This window comes from Dermacentor andersoni, chromosome 9, assembly GCF_023375885.2.
Source record: "Dermacentor andersoni chromosome 9, qqDerAnde1_hic_scaffold, whole genome shotgun sequence".
NCBI lineage: Eukaryota > Metazoa > Arthropoda > Arachnida > Ixodida > Ixodidae > Dermacentor > Dermacentor andersoni.
In genome coordinates this window covers 102,391,868-102,407,250 of record NC_092822.1, presented here as the reverse complement: position 1 = coordinate 102,407,250, position 15,383 = coordinate 102,391,868, and positions in this window count along the sequence as shown.

Below are 15,383 nucleotides of genomic sequence, written 5' to 3'. Positions count from 1 at the left end.
GATGAGAAGCCTTGTCCAATGCTTTCGAAAAATCTAGGAAATACTGCCGACAATGGATCTCTTGTCAAGTATGGAACTTAGATCATGTGTAAACAATAAAAGTTGAGTTTAACAGGAAAATGAGTTGCGAAGTCCATGCTGATGATCATGACATGTTCCATAATTTTACGGGGAATGCAGGTAAGTGAAATGGGCCGACAATTATGTGTCGAATGGCTATCCCCAGACTTGTGCAAGAAAATCACCTTCTCAACATTCCAGTCTCCTGGAATGAAGGCTGTCAGAAAAGACTGCTGGAATAGATGAGAAAGCATTACAGCCCTGTACACTTTAGTCCTGATTAAAAACTTGGAATTTATATTGTCAATGCCACACGATGAAGAAACTTTTAACTTTAACTTTAACACGCGCGTCTTTCTATGCCAGCAATATCAAACACAATGGGGTCCATCGGTAAAAAGTGGGCTGATGCACGCATGCGTCTCTGCAGCTCTACGCTTGTGAAGCAATTTATTTTTTTCGTCGTAGTGAAGTAATCGCCGTGCTGCAAACATTAGCTGATTTCTCGAAATATCATTAAGCTAATTAGCGCATAGCTAGGCAACGGCGTCAGCGGTACAAAGTTGGTGTGACATTACCGCACCACCGCGATGCCAACCAGTCACGCTGCGTAATGTCACGAGACGAACCAATGACGCATTGGACGACTGTAAAGATCGGGGCCTACTTTCACACACTTAGTGCGCTGAAACTAAAGCGTGCCTGCGAGAAAACTCAATGCGCTGCGCATTTCTGCAACGGGATCCTGCACGATTCAATTATTCATAGAAATGAATATTAGAAACAAACTAATTATGGGGTTTTACGTGCCAGAAACACGATGCGATTATGAGCTATGCCGTAGTGGAGTACTACGGAATAATTTGAAAGGCCGTAGATTCTTTAACCTGCCCAGAAATCGAAGTATACGGATGTTTTCGCATTTCGCCCCCATTGAAATGCGGCCGCCGGGGCCGGGACTTGAACCCGCGACCTTGCGCTTAGCAGCCAAATACCATAGCCCATGAGCAATCACGACAGGTCGATAAATCTTGCATCGGATAAAACCCTTTCGTTCAAATGTTGCACTCGCTTGACCATTATATCACTTAGTTCATCTTTTTGGTGTAAGCAATTGTAAAAGCAATGCTGGTAAATGTATCTCATGGATCCCAAATATAGAATCAATTGCTTCCTGTACAGATGGCGAAGGTTCCAGTTTAATCCCAACCGCGTTTAGTTGCTTCCAGTACGACTGGTGACGGCTACAGTTGAATACCAACAGAAACGAGTTGCTAGCCAGTCGGCTTCTAACTGGGACCAGTTGATTTCCTGCTGGAACCTGTTGCTCACATTCACTATCAATAGAAAACTGTTGGATTCTAGTTGAATATGCTTGTCTGGGATATTACCTACAGTAATATATTTCCTACGTTCAGAAAACGATACCCGACAACTGCGGTTTATTCCAGGGTTTGAGAGAAGTACAAGTCACGGGTGAAGAAGGTGTAAATAAACGCTGTCGGAATTCAAGTAGGCGATCCTTTGCTGCATATTTGCATATTCCAGACGTAAATTAAAATGAGTCCTTCGAAAGCAGAGTGACGTTCATTTCTAAAAAACCACTTATTGTGTCCATGGCGTGTTTCAGTTATGAATTGCAATACGAAATCAATTTTTAGCGAGTTTTAATGCACATTGATCACTGGAATTTGTTATCCAAGACCACCATAGTCTCACCAGTAATATGAGTTGAATTTAATCGAACTGATTTTTGTTTTCCAATGGCCCATTCGGAGGGCCGAGGAAACAAAGCTTGATGAGCAGCTTGACAAGCCCATCTACCTCTACAGTTCGTGGCCACAGTCGGCCAGCCGCATGCATGATGAAAAAAAAAAGAAAACTCACACGCAAAGTTTTGGATATTCGCATGAAACAAAACATGCTCCAACATGAGGCAGAACATAGAAGTATTAAAACGATATAGTGAAGTATGTAGTTAAATGAAGAACAGGTAAACCAGAGATCTGCAATAAATGAAAACAAGGCATCTCGCAGTAAGAAGCTTATACAACAAATGATAAGCCCTTAAACTAAAAGTATTACACAGAACATAGAACGATTGCACTGCATTCCGGTGGTATAAAGACTGTAACAAACTGACATGCTGTAGCAACCGTATCAAAACTCATTTCGCAGAATGATATAAACACATGGCTAAGACACACCACAAGGGATATGAATTGGAGTTTTGCGAGAAATATTCCATACAAGTACTTCCATGTGTTTACATTTGTTTAAATACGTGGTAGCATGTTAACTAAACTTAGAGTTATGTACTTAGTTTAGCATTTCGGAACGTGCCAAAGGTCTCAGTGGCTGCTGTTATAACGGGTACATTGGTATGAAGATGCGCCACAGTGCACAGGTTATTGATATTAGCTCTTATTTACCTCCTGTAACCATCAGTAAGCCTAACGCAATAAATGTCACAAGTTTAATAACATTTGTACCAAACGAACAACTCATCTTCGTGTGTGAACATACTTTTCTTAGCAATTGGGCGCAATACCTTCTTCTATAATGTGAAAATTTTTTTGCAAGTTAGTAGCAGTTGCTGTTCCCCATGCAAGCTGGCAATAATTCAGGTCTGACAAAAACGTAAGTTCCACGATCAAGACCTTTACTTTCACTGGAAGGAAGTGCCGATGTCAGCCCATTAGTCCTCCTATACGACACAGCTTTGTTGCAACTGCATTTGCACGATTATCCGCAACTCAGGTGACTCGAAAAACGCACACCTAAGTGTCGTACGCTATCTACAAAGTCAGTTTTCTCAGAGCCAAAACATAACTGCGACCTCAACGGAACTTGTTTGCTCCTAGCCGTGAATATTACTGGTTTAGCATTGAACAGATTATTCTTCAGCTAATCTACAGCCTATTTTTTTAACTGTCTTTTTTCTTCTACGTACACTAAGCTAGTACACTCTAAATATGCTAAAGATCTCGTAGTTGAATACCCACTAGTGTTTTTGAGCGGTTTCTTCTTTCTTACGTAAATGCATATGTCGAAATAATCGCTGACTTTATTATTTTTCTCATTGTAACATATCTTCCCTTTCTTGTCATATGATCCTACCGTGTACTTCATGGCCAATATTGTGCCGTGGGTATTCGCCAATCTCTGGAATAACCGCCATCATCATCATCATCATCGTCATCATGCGTGCATGCACCGCAAAGACGAAAGCTACCCGTTGTGCCACCGGCTCTCTTCCGGCTTCTCCGTTGGTGACAGCTTGCCAAAAGAATGGGTGAGCTATTTCGTTCACTTCTGTGTCTCGAGAACGCCGGGTAAACAATTTCTACGTACTGAACTTCCGTGGCAGGCATCCTTAGTTTATTACCGTTATGTGACCAACGCATCTGGCTAGGTCAGTTTTCGGGATTCAACGTAAACAAACAGGCTATTTTGCCGGCAACCAGTCGAAGCTGGATAACTATACCATCCAGCATTTCCATAGTGTCCCTTGGTTGAACCGTAGTCCTTTGTCCCTAGCGTTATTTGCTGGTTAGAGATGATTTTGCCTGCAAGAAAATTAAAATGCTGGCAAACGGAGGAGAAAGGAGAGAGCCTGAAAGTACAATAAAGCCCACTGGGCAGGATCTTCAGGGCACCCAAAGGGCAATGAGGGGATCAAAGCTGGTACCAGGGTGGTCAGGTGGTTGGGGCCACACTGCAAAATAATTTACACCCTCAAAAGTGAGCAAGGGTGTAAATCAGTCTACAACTCACACCCTTACACAATGAGGCATGCACGTACGCCCCAGAGTGGATAAGGGTGTTAGATATAGAACGGTTTATACTATTACTCACTATTACGGTGTACATAGTTTTACATCTTACCGAGGCCTAAGCGCGCCTGGGAGCGTTCGTAAAAGAAGTCGGTCGTCTGCTGTTGTAGACAGCCGATCTCATACATACCCTGCACGTGGAGAACTCGACTAACCCTCAAACCGCTGGCAAGTTTGGGTTTCATTTTGTGTCCCCGTCGCTCCTTTGTTGTCCCGGATGCAGCGACATTACTAAATAATGACACGCTGCTTACACTTAGTAATTGCTCAAGTTTTCACTTTTCTCGCGCTGTCAGTGTTCAGAATCCGCGCGTGCAATTTACGAAAACTGCCCATAAAATTTACTTCGAGCGATCCTGCTTGCTGCCAATAGAATAGCCACAGCATTAATCAAAACGTCAACATTTCCATAGATTCTAGAGGAAATGTGGGAAAACACATTCCCGACACTAAACAAGGCGTCTTAGCATTTATTTACGTTTGCCCATCTTTAAACATTAAATATTACTGCCTCTCAGTGCAGCATGATTAAAGCGGCGCAAAATGCTAGGCATATCTTTGTAATCTCATTAGCATTATAAGCCTTATTCAGCTACTTTGCGCCCTTCGTCCATGCCACCTAAATTGTCTACTAGCTTGGGCCACTAGGTATCTGCCGAGCAGGCAGCACGAGTCTCCGGTTACGTGTCCGAAAAGAAAACTTGCTACTGGCTGCTACCTTGCACAGTAGACAACCTTGGTTACCGAGTATGGGGGCCGCTGGGTATTTTCCCGGACAGACAACTTGCGCTTCCTAATTACATTATTACTGCCATCGCTGCAAATAGTGAATTTCCCGTCACCAAATTACATATACGCCACTTACCACTCTAATTACCGTGCAAAAGCTTTTCCGAAGAATGAACAGTGCCTAATATTGTGGCAAGGCACCAAGGCAACCAGTAGGCAAGCTCTCCCAAGTAACAAATGACCTAATAATTAAGCAAATGACAAAAATGAAAGTGTCCAACTCAAGAGATAGAATAGAATTCGCGGAAGTGTCAAAACTGAACAACAAGGCGAAAGTAAGGGATATTCGAAACTATAGCGTGAGAAAGACTGAAGAAGCCGTAAAAAATGGACGCAGCCTGAAATCGGGGAGAAAGAAACTTTGCATGGGACAAACCAATATGTATGCACTGCAAGGTAAGCAGCGTAATGGCATCAGCAATCTCGAAGATATAGTAAAAGAAGTGGAAAAATTTTATACTGACCTGTACAGTACCCAGATGAGTCAGGATACCTCCATTAGAAACAGTAATGAACAGGATACAGGAACTCCTATGACTAGCGATGATGTCAGAAGGACCTTGCAAGACATGAAACGAGGAACAGCGAAAGGACAAGGTGGAATAACAGTCGATTTAATCAAAGATGGAGGAGACAAAGTTTGAAAAACTGGTGGCTCTTTATACGAAGTCTCTAGACTACAAGGGTCCCAGAAAACTGGAAGAATGCAAACATTATACTAATCCACAAAAAGGGAGACATTAAAGAATTGAAAAATTATAGGCCCATTAGCTTACTCCCAGCATTATACAAAATATTTACCAAAATTATCTCCAATAAGGGCAACACTGGACTTTAGTCAACCAAGGGAACAGACTGGCTTCAGGAAGGGATACTCTACAATGGATCAAATCCATGTCATCAATCAGGTTATCGAGAAATCCGCAGAGTGCAATAAGCCTCTCTATATGGCTTCCATAGATTACGAAAAGGCATTTGATTCAGTAGAGATACCAGCAGTCATAGAGGCATTACGTAATCAAGGAGTACAGAACGCTTACGTAAATGCCTTGTAAGATAACTACAGAGGTTCTACAGCTACCTTAATTCTACACAAGAAACGCAGGAAGATACCTATAAAGAAAGGGGTCAGACACGGAGGCACGATCTCTCCAATGCTATTCAGTGCGTGTTTAGAAGTATTCAAGCTACTAAACTGGGAAAGCTTAGGAGCAAGGACCAACGGCGAATATCTCAGCAACCTTCGATGTGCAGATGACATTGTCCTGTTCAGCAACACTAGGGATGAGTTACAACAGATGACCGAGGGCGTTAACAGAGTGTGAGTGTGGGGTTGAAGATTAATATGCAGAAGACAAAGACAATGATAAATAGCCGGGCAAAGGAACAAGAGTTAAGGATCGCCAGTCGGCCTCTAGAGTCTGTGAGGGAGTACGTTTACCTAGGTCAATTAATCACAGGGAACCCTGATCATGAGAAGGAAATTAACAGAAGAATAAAAATGGCTTGAATCGCATACGGCAGACATTGCCAGCTCCTGACTGGAAGCTTACCATTATCATTGAAAAGGAACGTGTACAATCAGTGCATTTTACCGGTGCAGACATATGGGGAAGAGACTTGGGAACTGACAAAGAAGCTTGAGAACAAGTTAAGGACCACGCAAAGAGCGATGGAACGAAGATTGCTAGGCATAACGTTAAGAGACAGAAAGAGAGCGGTTTGGATCGGAGAGCAAACGGGTGTAGACGATATTCTGATTGACATCAACAGGAAAAAATCAAGAGCTGGGCAGCTTATGTGATGCGCTGGTTAGATAACCGTTGGACCATTAGGGTTACAGAATGGGTACCAAGAGAAGGAAAATGCAATAGAGGACGACAGAAGATTAGGTGGAGCGATAAAATTAGGAAATTCGCGGGCGCTAGTTGGGATCGGTTGGCACAGGGCAGGGGTAATTGGAGATCGCAGGGAGAGGCCTTCGTCCTGCAGTGGACACAAAACAGGCTGCTGATGTTGCTGCTGCTGCTACTGATGACGATGGAAATTGTCTTTGCCATTCGCTTCATCTACAGAGTTGTAAAAGATAAAATACATCAAGCAGTGTTCCTCGCAGTTGTTTCTCGCTGCCGAAGCGGTTGTGTTGAACCCTTAGAGCAACATACCTCTGCTTGTTATCAAAGCCAGTGAGGACGTCCACTGGGGACTGATGTTCAGGGGAAATGCAGACGAAGCAATAAACTATGGTTGAAAAAGGCATGTTCCAGGTTGGAGCGACCGAATAGACAAAAGAATACTTGCCTTCGTCAGGGATCTGCCAAGATCCTTCAAGTCTATGCTCTTGACACATTCAGGACCCTGTCGCAGTCCTTGCAGTTCACGACAGAGCTCGTCTCCTCCTCTGTTCTTTCACATTTTTAAATAAATAGTAATCAGCGATTGGCGGCCTCTCGGCGGAACGTTGCTGGAGCAGCGAGTGGCTGCTGATGCCCGTCTGCTCTCGATCCAGAAAGCGTCCAATGGCGGCGCTCCTGGTGCGCAGACTGCTCGCTCTAAAAGGTCTACATATTTTTGATGTAAGGGAAAGCGAGGACTATTACGTCACGGTGTTAACGAACACGCAGTTCGTGACCTAGAAGTATACGAAGTGCGCAACTTTGTGGGCAGGAAAGGTACGCAAGATAGATGTCGATTATTGTTTGGGGTCAAGATACGCCCCGAAGGGCGAAATACTACTTTTCTAAGAGTGCGCTGCTTGATTATGATGTAGTGATTGCCCTCGAGCTTTTCCTTTATATTTTTTAATAAATATAAGCTTCAAAATTGTGATGTTAAGCTTCCACCTAGTCCTGTTTTCCTTGGCGTACACTTTACAGCGCTGTGACACGAATATTAGGCTAATAACGAAAGGATTTAGCTCAAGGGCTAGTTTATTTATTTATTTATTTGTCTATCAAAAATGCCCTTACAAGCCTCGCACGAGGCATGCGGTAAGGGGAGCGTCACAAAAGACTAGCAGAGTATATATAGTGGGCATAAAACAAAACATAATATACATGCATTATTAGCAGACAGTATAAAAATGTATGCACAACATCTTATGCACACATTAAATCATTGCGCAAAAATAATAGGACCGGTAGTGTACATATCAGAGAAAAGACAAAAGATACAGTTGTTTTCGTAAACAGCGCAAAAAAATATAGCCGCTCTAATGTCATAGGGCAATAAATACAATAACAATAACCGAAGTAATGAGCGCGAAAACAAGAGAGCACAAAGAACCCATATAACTGGAAAAGGAAAAAAAAATGCCTCATGCATCATGCAACATGTCTCTCGAGTACGCAGCTTTGTGTTCCTGCGTGTCCTGTTTATTTCCAGTGCACAACCTTAGTAATTGGCAGGCCGTGGCATAGAAGGTGCGGGGGCAAGAGAATGTGCCTATACGCAAGTAAAATCGTCTTTGTTGGCGTATACAGATGCACAATGCGCCTGCGGGCTCCCGTTCCGGGATCACGAGTGCATTCAGCTGGAAATTTAAATATAAAGAACCTTATGGCAGCCGCTTCTTACGATCTACAGGCATCTATAGACGTCTGCCCCGTTCACACCCATTTTGAGCTTCGGTAGCTTGATGTAAACCACGCAACGCAGTAGAACACAGCCGAAAGCATTGTGCAGCCGTAGTGGCAAATATGCTAATAAATATCGCCTCTGCCTCTTTCACAATTTGCAGTTCCGTGCACCTTATCGTAACCACGAGACGCACAAAGCATCGTTCCTTTGAAAATTAGTTTTTTTTTTAATGTCTAAATGAGTCAGACTCACGGAACCCGCATAGTGGAAGAAGTGTGTATTAAATTTTTCAAGAAAGCAACCTAATAAGCAAGAAAATGTAAGCAACTAAGTAATAAGCTAATAATTAAATGAAGGAACGAACTTATAAATCAAACATATAAAATGCGCCTGATAAACACGTTTTTTTTTGTTTTTTTTTCTGGGAAGTCAACGTTCTGAGACGGGTAAGATGTTCCGTGTTATTGGTCGCGTAATTCTGCTTGGCGATCCTCGTCTACCCAGATAAATGCATCCCGGAAATACAAGGGCCGCTTGTATTACGATGCGTGTACCTCTGTCACTCGCCTATTCATTGGCTATAGTTGTATTCACATTTGTATTCCCGGCATTGTTGGTCCATAATTCCTGCTTCTTTCGCACATGACAAGGTGACCACGAGACGGCGTCGACCTTCGACTCCACTACGGGAGGTAAGTCACTATGACCACGTTTAGAAAGGCGTGTCACGCTCGAAACATAGCACCGTCACTCTGAAAACATTTGAGCTGTTACTGGTGCAATTTCAAAAACAGACATATTCAGACGCACAGTAAGACGAACAACTGTCTGCTACTCTTCTTCAGAATCACGGTCCTTTTCATTTTTCTTGCAGCTAATTAGACATCCTGCGCATCACATATTACCGCTGATAGCCAATCCAAAGTTTCGAATAGATGTCTATATAGGAATAAAGAAATGGCGACCATTCCACTCTGTGAAGCTGGAACGTTAGCGAAAGCTGACGACAGTCAAAGCTCTCAAACAAAAAGCATTGTGTTTTCTCTGCGATTCCATCTTCACTGAGTGGAATGGCTGCCCGGGCTCCTTTTCGTTCAGCAATGCGGGAGTGTTCTTTGTCGGTGGTCGTTTCGCGCCGGCGCCGTTTACATTCTTGTTGCTGTACCCTCCGGCGCTCCTCGTACGCATGTTGTTCGTTGGGTGTACGAAATATAGTGTCCGCCACATTGATAACGCAGCTGTTTTATGCGAAGCATACTAGCCGCACAACCACGCTCTTCCTTGCTGCGCCGCGCGCGGCCGCGTAGCTACATAGCCGGGTCTCAGCTCGTGCGCTCGTCTGCGGTCGCACAGATGGTACTGCGGCCTAACTCCCGCTCCTCCCGCTAGGGCACTGACGTCACAACAGCTGCAAGCCGGGCTCAACTCTTGCGCTCGCCTGCGGTCGCACAGCCGGTGCTGCGGCCTAACTCCCGTTCCTCCCGCTAGGGAACTGGCGTCATAACAGTTGTATAAAAGAGCGGCGCGCTCTCGTTGAGGCCAGTTGTATAGCGCGATGGCGGGAAAGGAAAGGGCCGCTCGTCAGACCGCAAAGCGCAAGTTACAAAGAGCCACAGAAACGGCCGAAGAACGAGAAGTGCGGCTTGCCAAGCGACGTGCACAGTACGCGGCTAAACAGCAGCGTTCCTCCACAGAGTCCGAGGTAAAGGATGAAGTTGCGAGTGTATCTGGGAGTACTTCTACTCTAGTATGCTTCGCATCCTGGGCTTAACCTTAGCTAAGCCACAGCCATATTTTTTAGCGTCGATACTTCTCCTGCTTAAATGCTGCGATAGCCTTGACGTCACGCAATTTTTCACGGCGAGCGTTCTAATCTGTTCCGCATTTTGACATATGCGCTGCCGCACTGCACTCGTATGGATTTATTAGAAATCACTAAGTCGGTTTCTGTTGCCGGACGCAAAAACAAAAACTACGGAAGGTTAGTCATATACAGCTTTCGCTGTAAAAAACTGTAAGGTCCCTCATGGTGTGCCTGAAGGAGATGTATTACTGATCCAGCCTACTTTCTGAGCGCCTGCACTGAACAGTGCTACTGCCTTATTTCGTTAGGAATCACAATCGTGGCTGTACTTTCAATAGCTTCGATTTGTCATCAAGGCCGTTCGTATTTTGACTAACATATCATGCATGGTCATCTTTGTTCCACAGCTCACAGTAGGGAACAGTGTTGCAAGCGGATCGCAATACGGTCCCTGCTTCTAGCATGTGGCCATTGCATACTCGCCCACCTCGAAGCCATGCAGCCTGCTCTAAATGTTCTTGTATTTTGATTTTAAGGCATGCTAATCTTCTCCCAATCGTTAGCGTCAAGCGGGTGAGGGCGTAGCACCTTTCGACTGATTATGTCAGGACACCAAAGGACACGCTTTGAGGACAGTTACGAGCCTAAGCGAAAGATACTCTTCACTCTTGCTAGTACATTGAAGCAGGTTCTCCCGCATGGTTAGAAACAGCCTAACACGATATATGCATCGCGGTACTCGGGGGACTCTTGTTGGAATGACCGATGCTCGCATGATGGATAGAAAGATATGGGTGCCAACATCACAGCTTTAATGTTCTATGGAGCGCTACCCATCGGGTTCGAATACTGCACTCAATAGGGTGCGCGGCATGGCCCTGCTTGGGTGCAGTAGTGGAGAGATCATTGAGGTTCAAGTCCCGGTATATGGCAACACCGAGTTCCGAGCGCACTGCAAATACGAGGCGTACCTGCTTCTACTCCTCGGTCACTAATGCGAAACGCCACATTGGTGACAAATTACGACAGTACCACATCCGGACTTTTGCTAATATGGGAACTGGTGCGACCGAGTAGATAATCCCCACGTTTCTTAGCAAGCTTGGCCAATAGAACTGCTGATGCCACGCCGACCTTTGACTCAGACTCGTCACACATTACAATGGCGAAACGCACTCGACTGGTTTGTTTAGTTTGGTCAGTTGGTTATCGTTTAGCCAAATTAGCTGAGAAGCTAATTGTTTAAATACGCGGTTGCCTCTCTTATGAGCTGCAGCCACGGGTATTTGTGATGCAATATTCGAATCCTGCATAGGCGCGGCGTTTCGCAATAGTTTCAGGGAATTAGGTTCGGGACTGGAATACACATGTTCGGTAAGATACCGCTGGTGATGAGCTTGTTCGAATGTATTAGTTACGCGCATACACTCTGAATAATAAGGACAGAACCATATTAATGCCGGTGCAGATAAAACTTATATATAGAAATGTCGCATTAAAAATAGATGCGAATTACGTGCGAGCTTAGCATCTGTGGTATGATGACAGATAGTCAGCTTTACCTACTTAAGTCTTATCAGTTACCCATGTGTTGCTTTTGTTGTTGTTTTTTGCCTTCATATTCTTACACCAAAATTAACATTCGTAGGACAACAGCCCCGCAGTTGCCCGCTTCGCCCGTTTTTTTTTTTTCTAATTTCTGGCTGCTGGTGAGCTTATGGCGCAGTAGCAAGGTCGACGCATGTGATATAATTAATAAGAATTTGTTGGGAGAATAAAGAAACATTCTGAAGGCAATAAAGTCTACAAGAAATGCACGTTATAGGCCTTAGTTCTCGTAATTTAAAGGGACACTAAAGGCAAATACTAAGTCGACGTGGACTGTTTAACTACCATTCCAGAAACCTGGCAATGCTTGTTTCACGCCAAAAAAAGGCTTAGTTTACGAAAACATTCCATCTGAAGGGGTCCGAATGCCTTTTTCGAAATTCAGATCTCCCGCCACCCAACCGGCGGAGTGGTGACGTTGCATACGCCATCACCACCCTTTTCTGCCGTCGGTGAGTAAAACCACGCCTGACAGAAGGCGCTACCGAGTCAACACAGAGCAAGGAAGAAGAAGCATGTGCTTGCTGCGGTAAAGCTAGGGAAACGACGGAGCATGTTTTATTAGAATGTGAAGACGTCTACCCAGCGGTCGATTTAGACACCACTAGCCTCCTTGAAGCCCTTGGGTTCAGAGGGAGCAGTGGTAAAGCAAACATGTCCGCAATAGACATTAGTAAGAGGCGATTGGAAGATCGGTGGAAGAAAAGTAGGGAAAAGACAAAAGACGGAGACGTACAAAAGCACTGTTCGCAATAGGGGATCAGAAAATTTGGGCGTGGTAGTTCATAGTGTTCTTTTTTTCTTTTTTCATTATTTAACCTAGGTAGGATATTAGGCAGTATAGTAGCAAGAGCTTGGTGGCGCAACCCACCGCCCCGTTCCAAAGGGGACGCTCATAACATCCATCCATCCAGAGCGGTGGATTCGCCGCTGCAGCTGCTTTTTGGTCAAGTGGCGTAGACCGTTCGGACATTCCGCGACATAACATGGAAGTTGAATTCTCTGCTACTCGCCATTTGTTGCGAGTTTTGCGAGCCAGCAAAACCAGCGCAGCACTGCGCGATAACAAAACTAGTGAAACGCGAAAGCGTGGGCGGCGCAGAGTCGAGCGAAAATGAAACCTTTCGACCGCCTGCGCTGGCGTCAACGGTGATTTCAATAAGTTCTTTTTTTTTTCTAGAAAAATGGAATAGAACTGGACAAGTAGCATTTTATTTCGTCGTTTAATACAATGCAAGAGTCCTTTGCAACGAGTGGTTGAGTACTAGCGACAAAATTTAAATAAGGAGTGCTTTCGTCATAGGGCAAGAGCTTGAATGTCCCGGGGGAGTCTCTAACCATGTCCTGCATTTACTTCAATTTCTCGATTATTAAGTCTCTGTTCGCGAGAATATTAATGCCTTAGAGATTTTCGAGCACTACTCTATCACTTTAGCTTGACTTCATAGTTGAAGTTAGTGTCCCTTTAAGAAAAAAAAAACAATGTGCCTCTAGAAAATAATTAACGAATTTGCAGGAATTCAGGGTAGAGCCACGTTGATGAAGTAATTCTCTACAACTTTTCTTCAACACAGCGTATTATAATCTTCCAAACCTTTAAGCTGATGATTTGTTGATGCAACGGAGAGATAATTGCAAAGTGTTCACGCCTCTCCTTTTTAAAATGGACATAAGGTTAGTCCAATCTCGACCGTTAATGCATGAATAAAATTAATTAGAAAACATTTTAATGTTTTAATCGTTTAAGATGTTGGACTACACATTTCAGCCGTCTTCTTTGCTTGCAATGAGCGTTCCAGATTTGACAAATACGTTTAAGACGCAAATTACAGACGCGGCACAATAGGAATGTCACACACAGGACAAGCGCCTGTCCTGTGTATGGCCTTAATATTGTGCCTTGTCTCTTGTTTGCGCCTTGAAAATATTTCTCAAATATACACCGGCTAGGCCGAGAGAAAGTTCTTCTAAGCGTTCCAGAATTTACTCATGACTCTGAGCTTGAGGTAGAGCGGACTGGAAATGGAGTTTTGACACCTTAAACGATGAGGCATTGGTTACGTGCTGTAGTTACCACTCACGTGTTTTCATTTGTCTCTCTCCTACAGGAGATACGTCCGCTTACACAAGCCAAAGTAAGTTAAAGCTGGGAGTGATACCCACATTGAAAGAGACTGGTGCCGTCCCTGAATGACCGAGGCGCAGTTGCATGTTTTCTTCACCCCGTGGAAATCAAAGAAACGAAATTGTATCTCTCTGTCTAAAAAAAGCATGTAGAGAAATTGTTATAGCGGGGATTACAGTAAATTCTACAGTGACTTTGTTAACTTATGCTTTGCTATCCATGCACGTGTCAATATGCAAATTTCTCATAGCGGGACTTTTGGAAAATTGGGCCCTGTAAGTTTGCGCAAAGTTCTTTCTTGTACTTTCTAAAGAAGAAATAATTATTTGGCAACGCCCCTATATTCCCTTTTTCTGCTATACAAAAGCCGTGCCTGTGAATTGTTTTGCTTGACTCCCTCAGCAGTATCAAAATTCTTTTTCGTAATTCTTTTGCATAACTTTTATGTGTTGACAGAGAAAGTCTATAGTTCGCTTAACTGCAGTTACAGCATGAAAAACATATAAACATATATTTTTCATATAAATATAGGGACACTTCAGGCGATATTTCGCCTTCGTCGATCGTCAGCATCGCCGTCACGTTCTGTGTAAAGTGCAATCGTGATAAGATCACATCGCGACCCGCGGTGCCGTATGTTGTAGGTGCGAGGGAAAGCGTTCGAGTGTTAGCCTACAAGGGGGGAGGGGGTAGAGGCAAATGAGGGCGCCTCCAATTCTAGCCCAGCCGTTGCTGCTCGTGGCACAGCTGATAGTGGCCGCACTTGACCTATCTTGAAGGTTATCAGCGGCGGCAGATACAAAGATTTCGTGAGACGAGATGACTTGTAGATTCGTGTGAGCTGTGTTGTCCATCCCTAGAGTTGGAGGCCGCATCATCTCAATTTTTGGAGACACGTTGAAGCTATAGAGGCAGCACGAAGTGCTCGCTGACCACTGCTGCCGTTCTTCATCACGTCAGGTCCAGGCAGCGAGTGTCCGTGGTCATCGAGTGAGGTCTGTTCACGTCTACCTGTACGACCATCGCATTGTGGCCGGTGAAGCGCATAATTTTTCCATCGCGGTTTCGCTCGGAAGGCGAAGCATCGATGCGATAGCAACTTAATCTACAGCTATGCGAAGTAAGGATATTAGTTTTAACGGTCGTATAAAATTATAAGCTATCGTTTACGAAGTTAATAAGCATGACGTCATGCTCGTACCGGGAACACAAACACATCTCCCTCGTTGACCGCGGAAACTCGCTGACAAAACACTGTAGCACGGGGATGAATCTCCGCATGGCTGCCATTGGTTGTTTTCGAGCAGACGCTCTTTCGACGCTAGCGCCAAGGTCCCCTTCAGTTACGGCCCTAACCAATGGGCGACGCAGAAGCAATATGGCGGCGCACACGTTTGTTTACGTTGTCATGGCAACAGGAAGAGCAGCCGCGGGACGCCTCCTCTCCCGAAAGTTTTTCTTTTCTTTTTCTTTTTATTATGCCGACCCGCTCCGCTTACTTTCTCTTTGTTTTTACCTGTACGAGGCGCGTATTTCTTTTTTTTTATCGCGCGCGTGCTACGGCGCACCGCGCGCCAGCTCG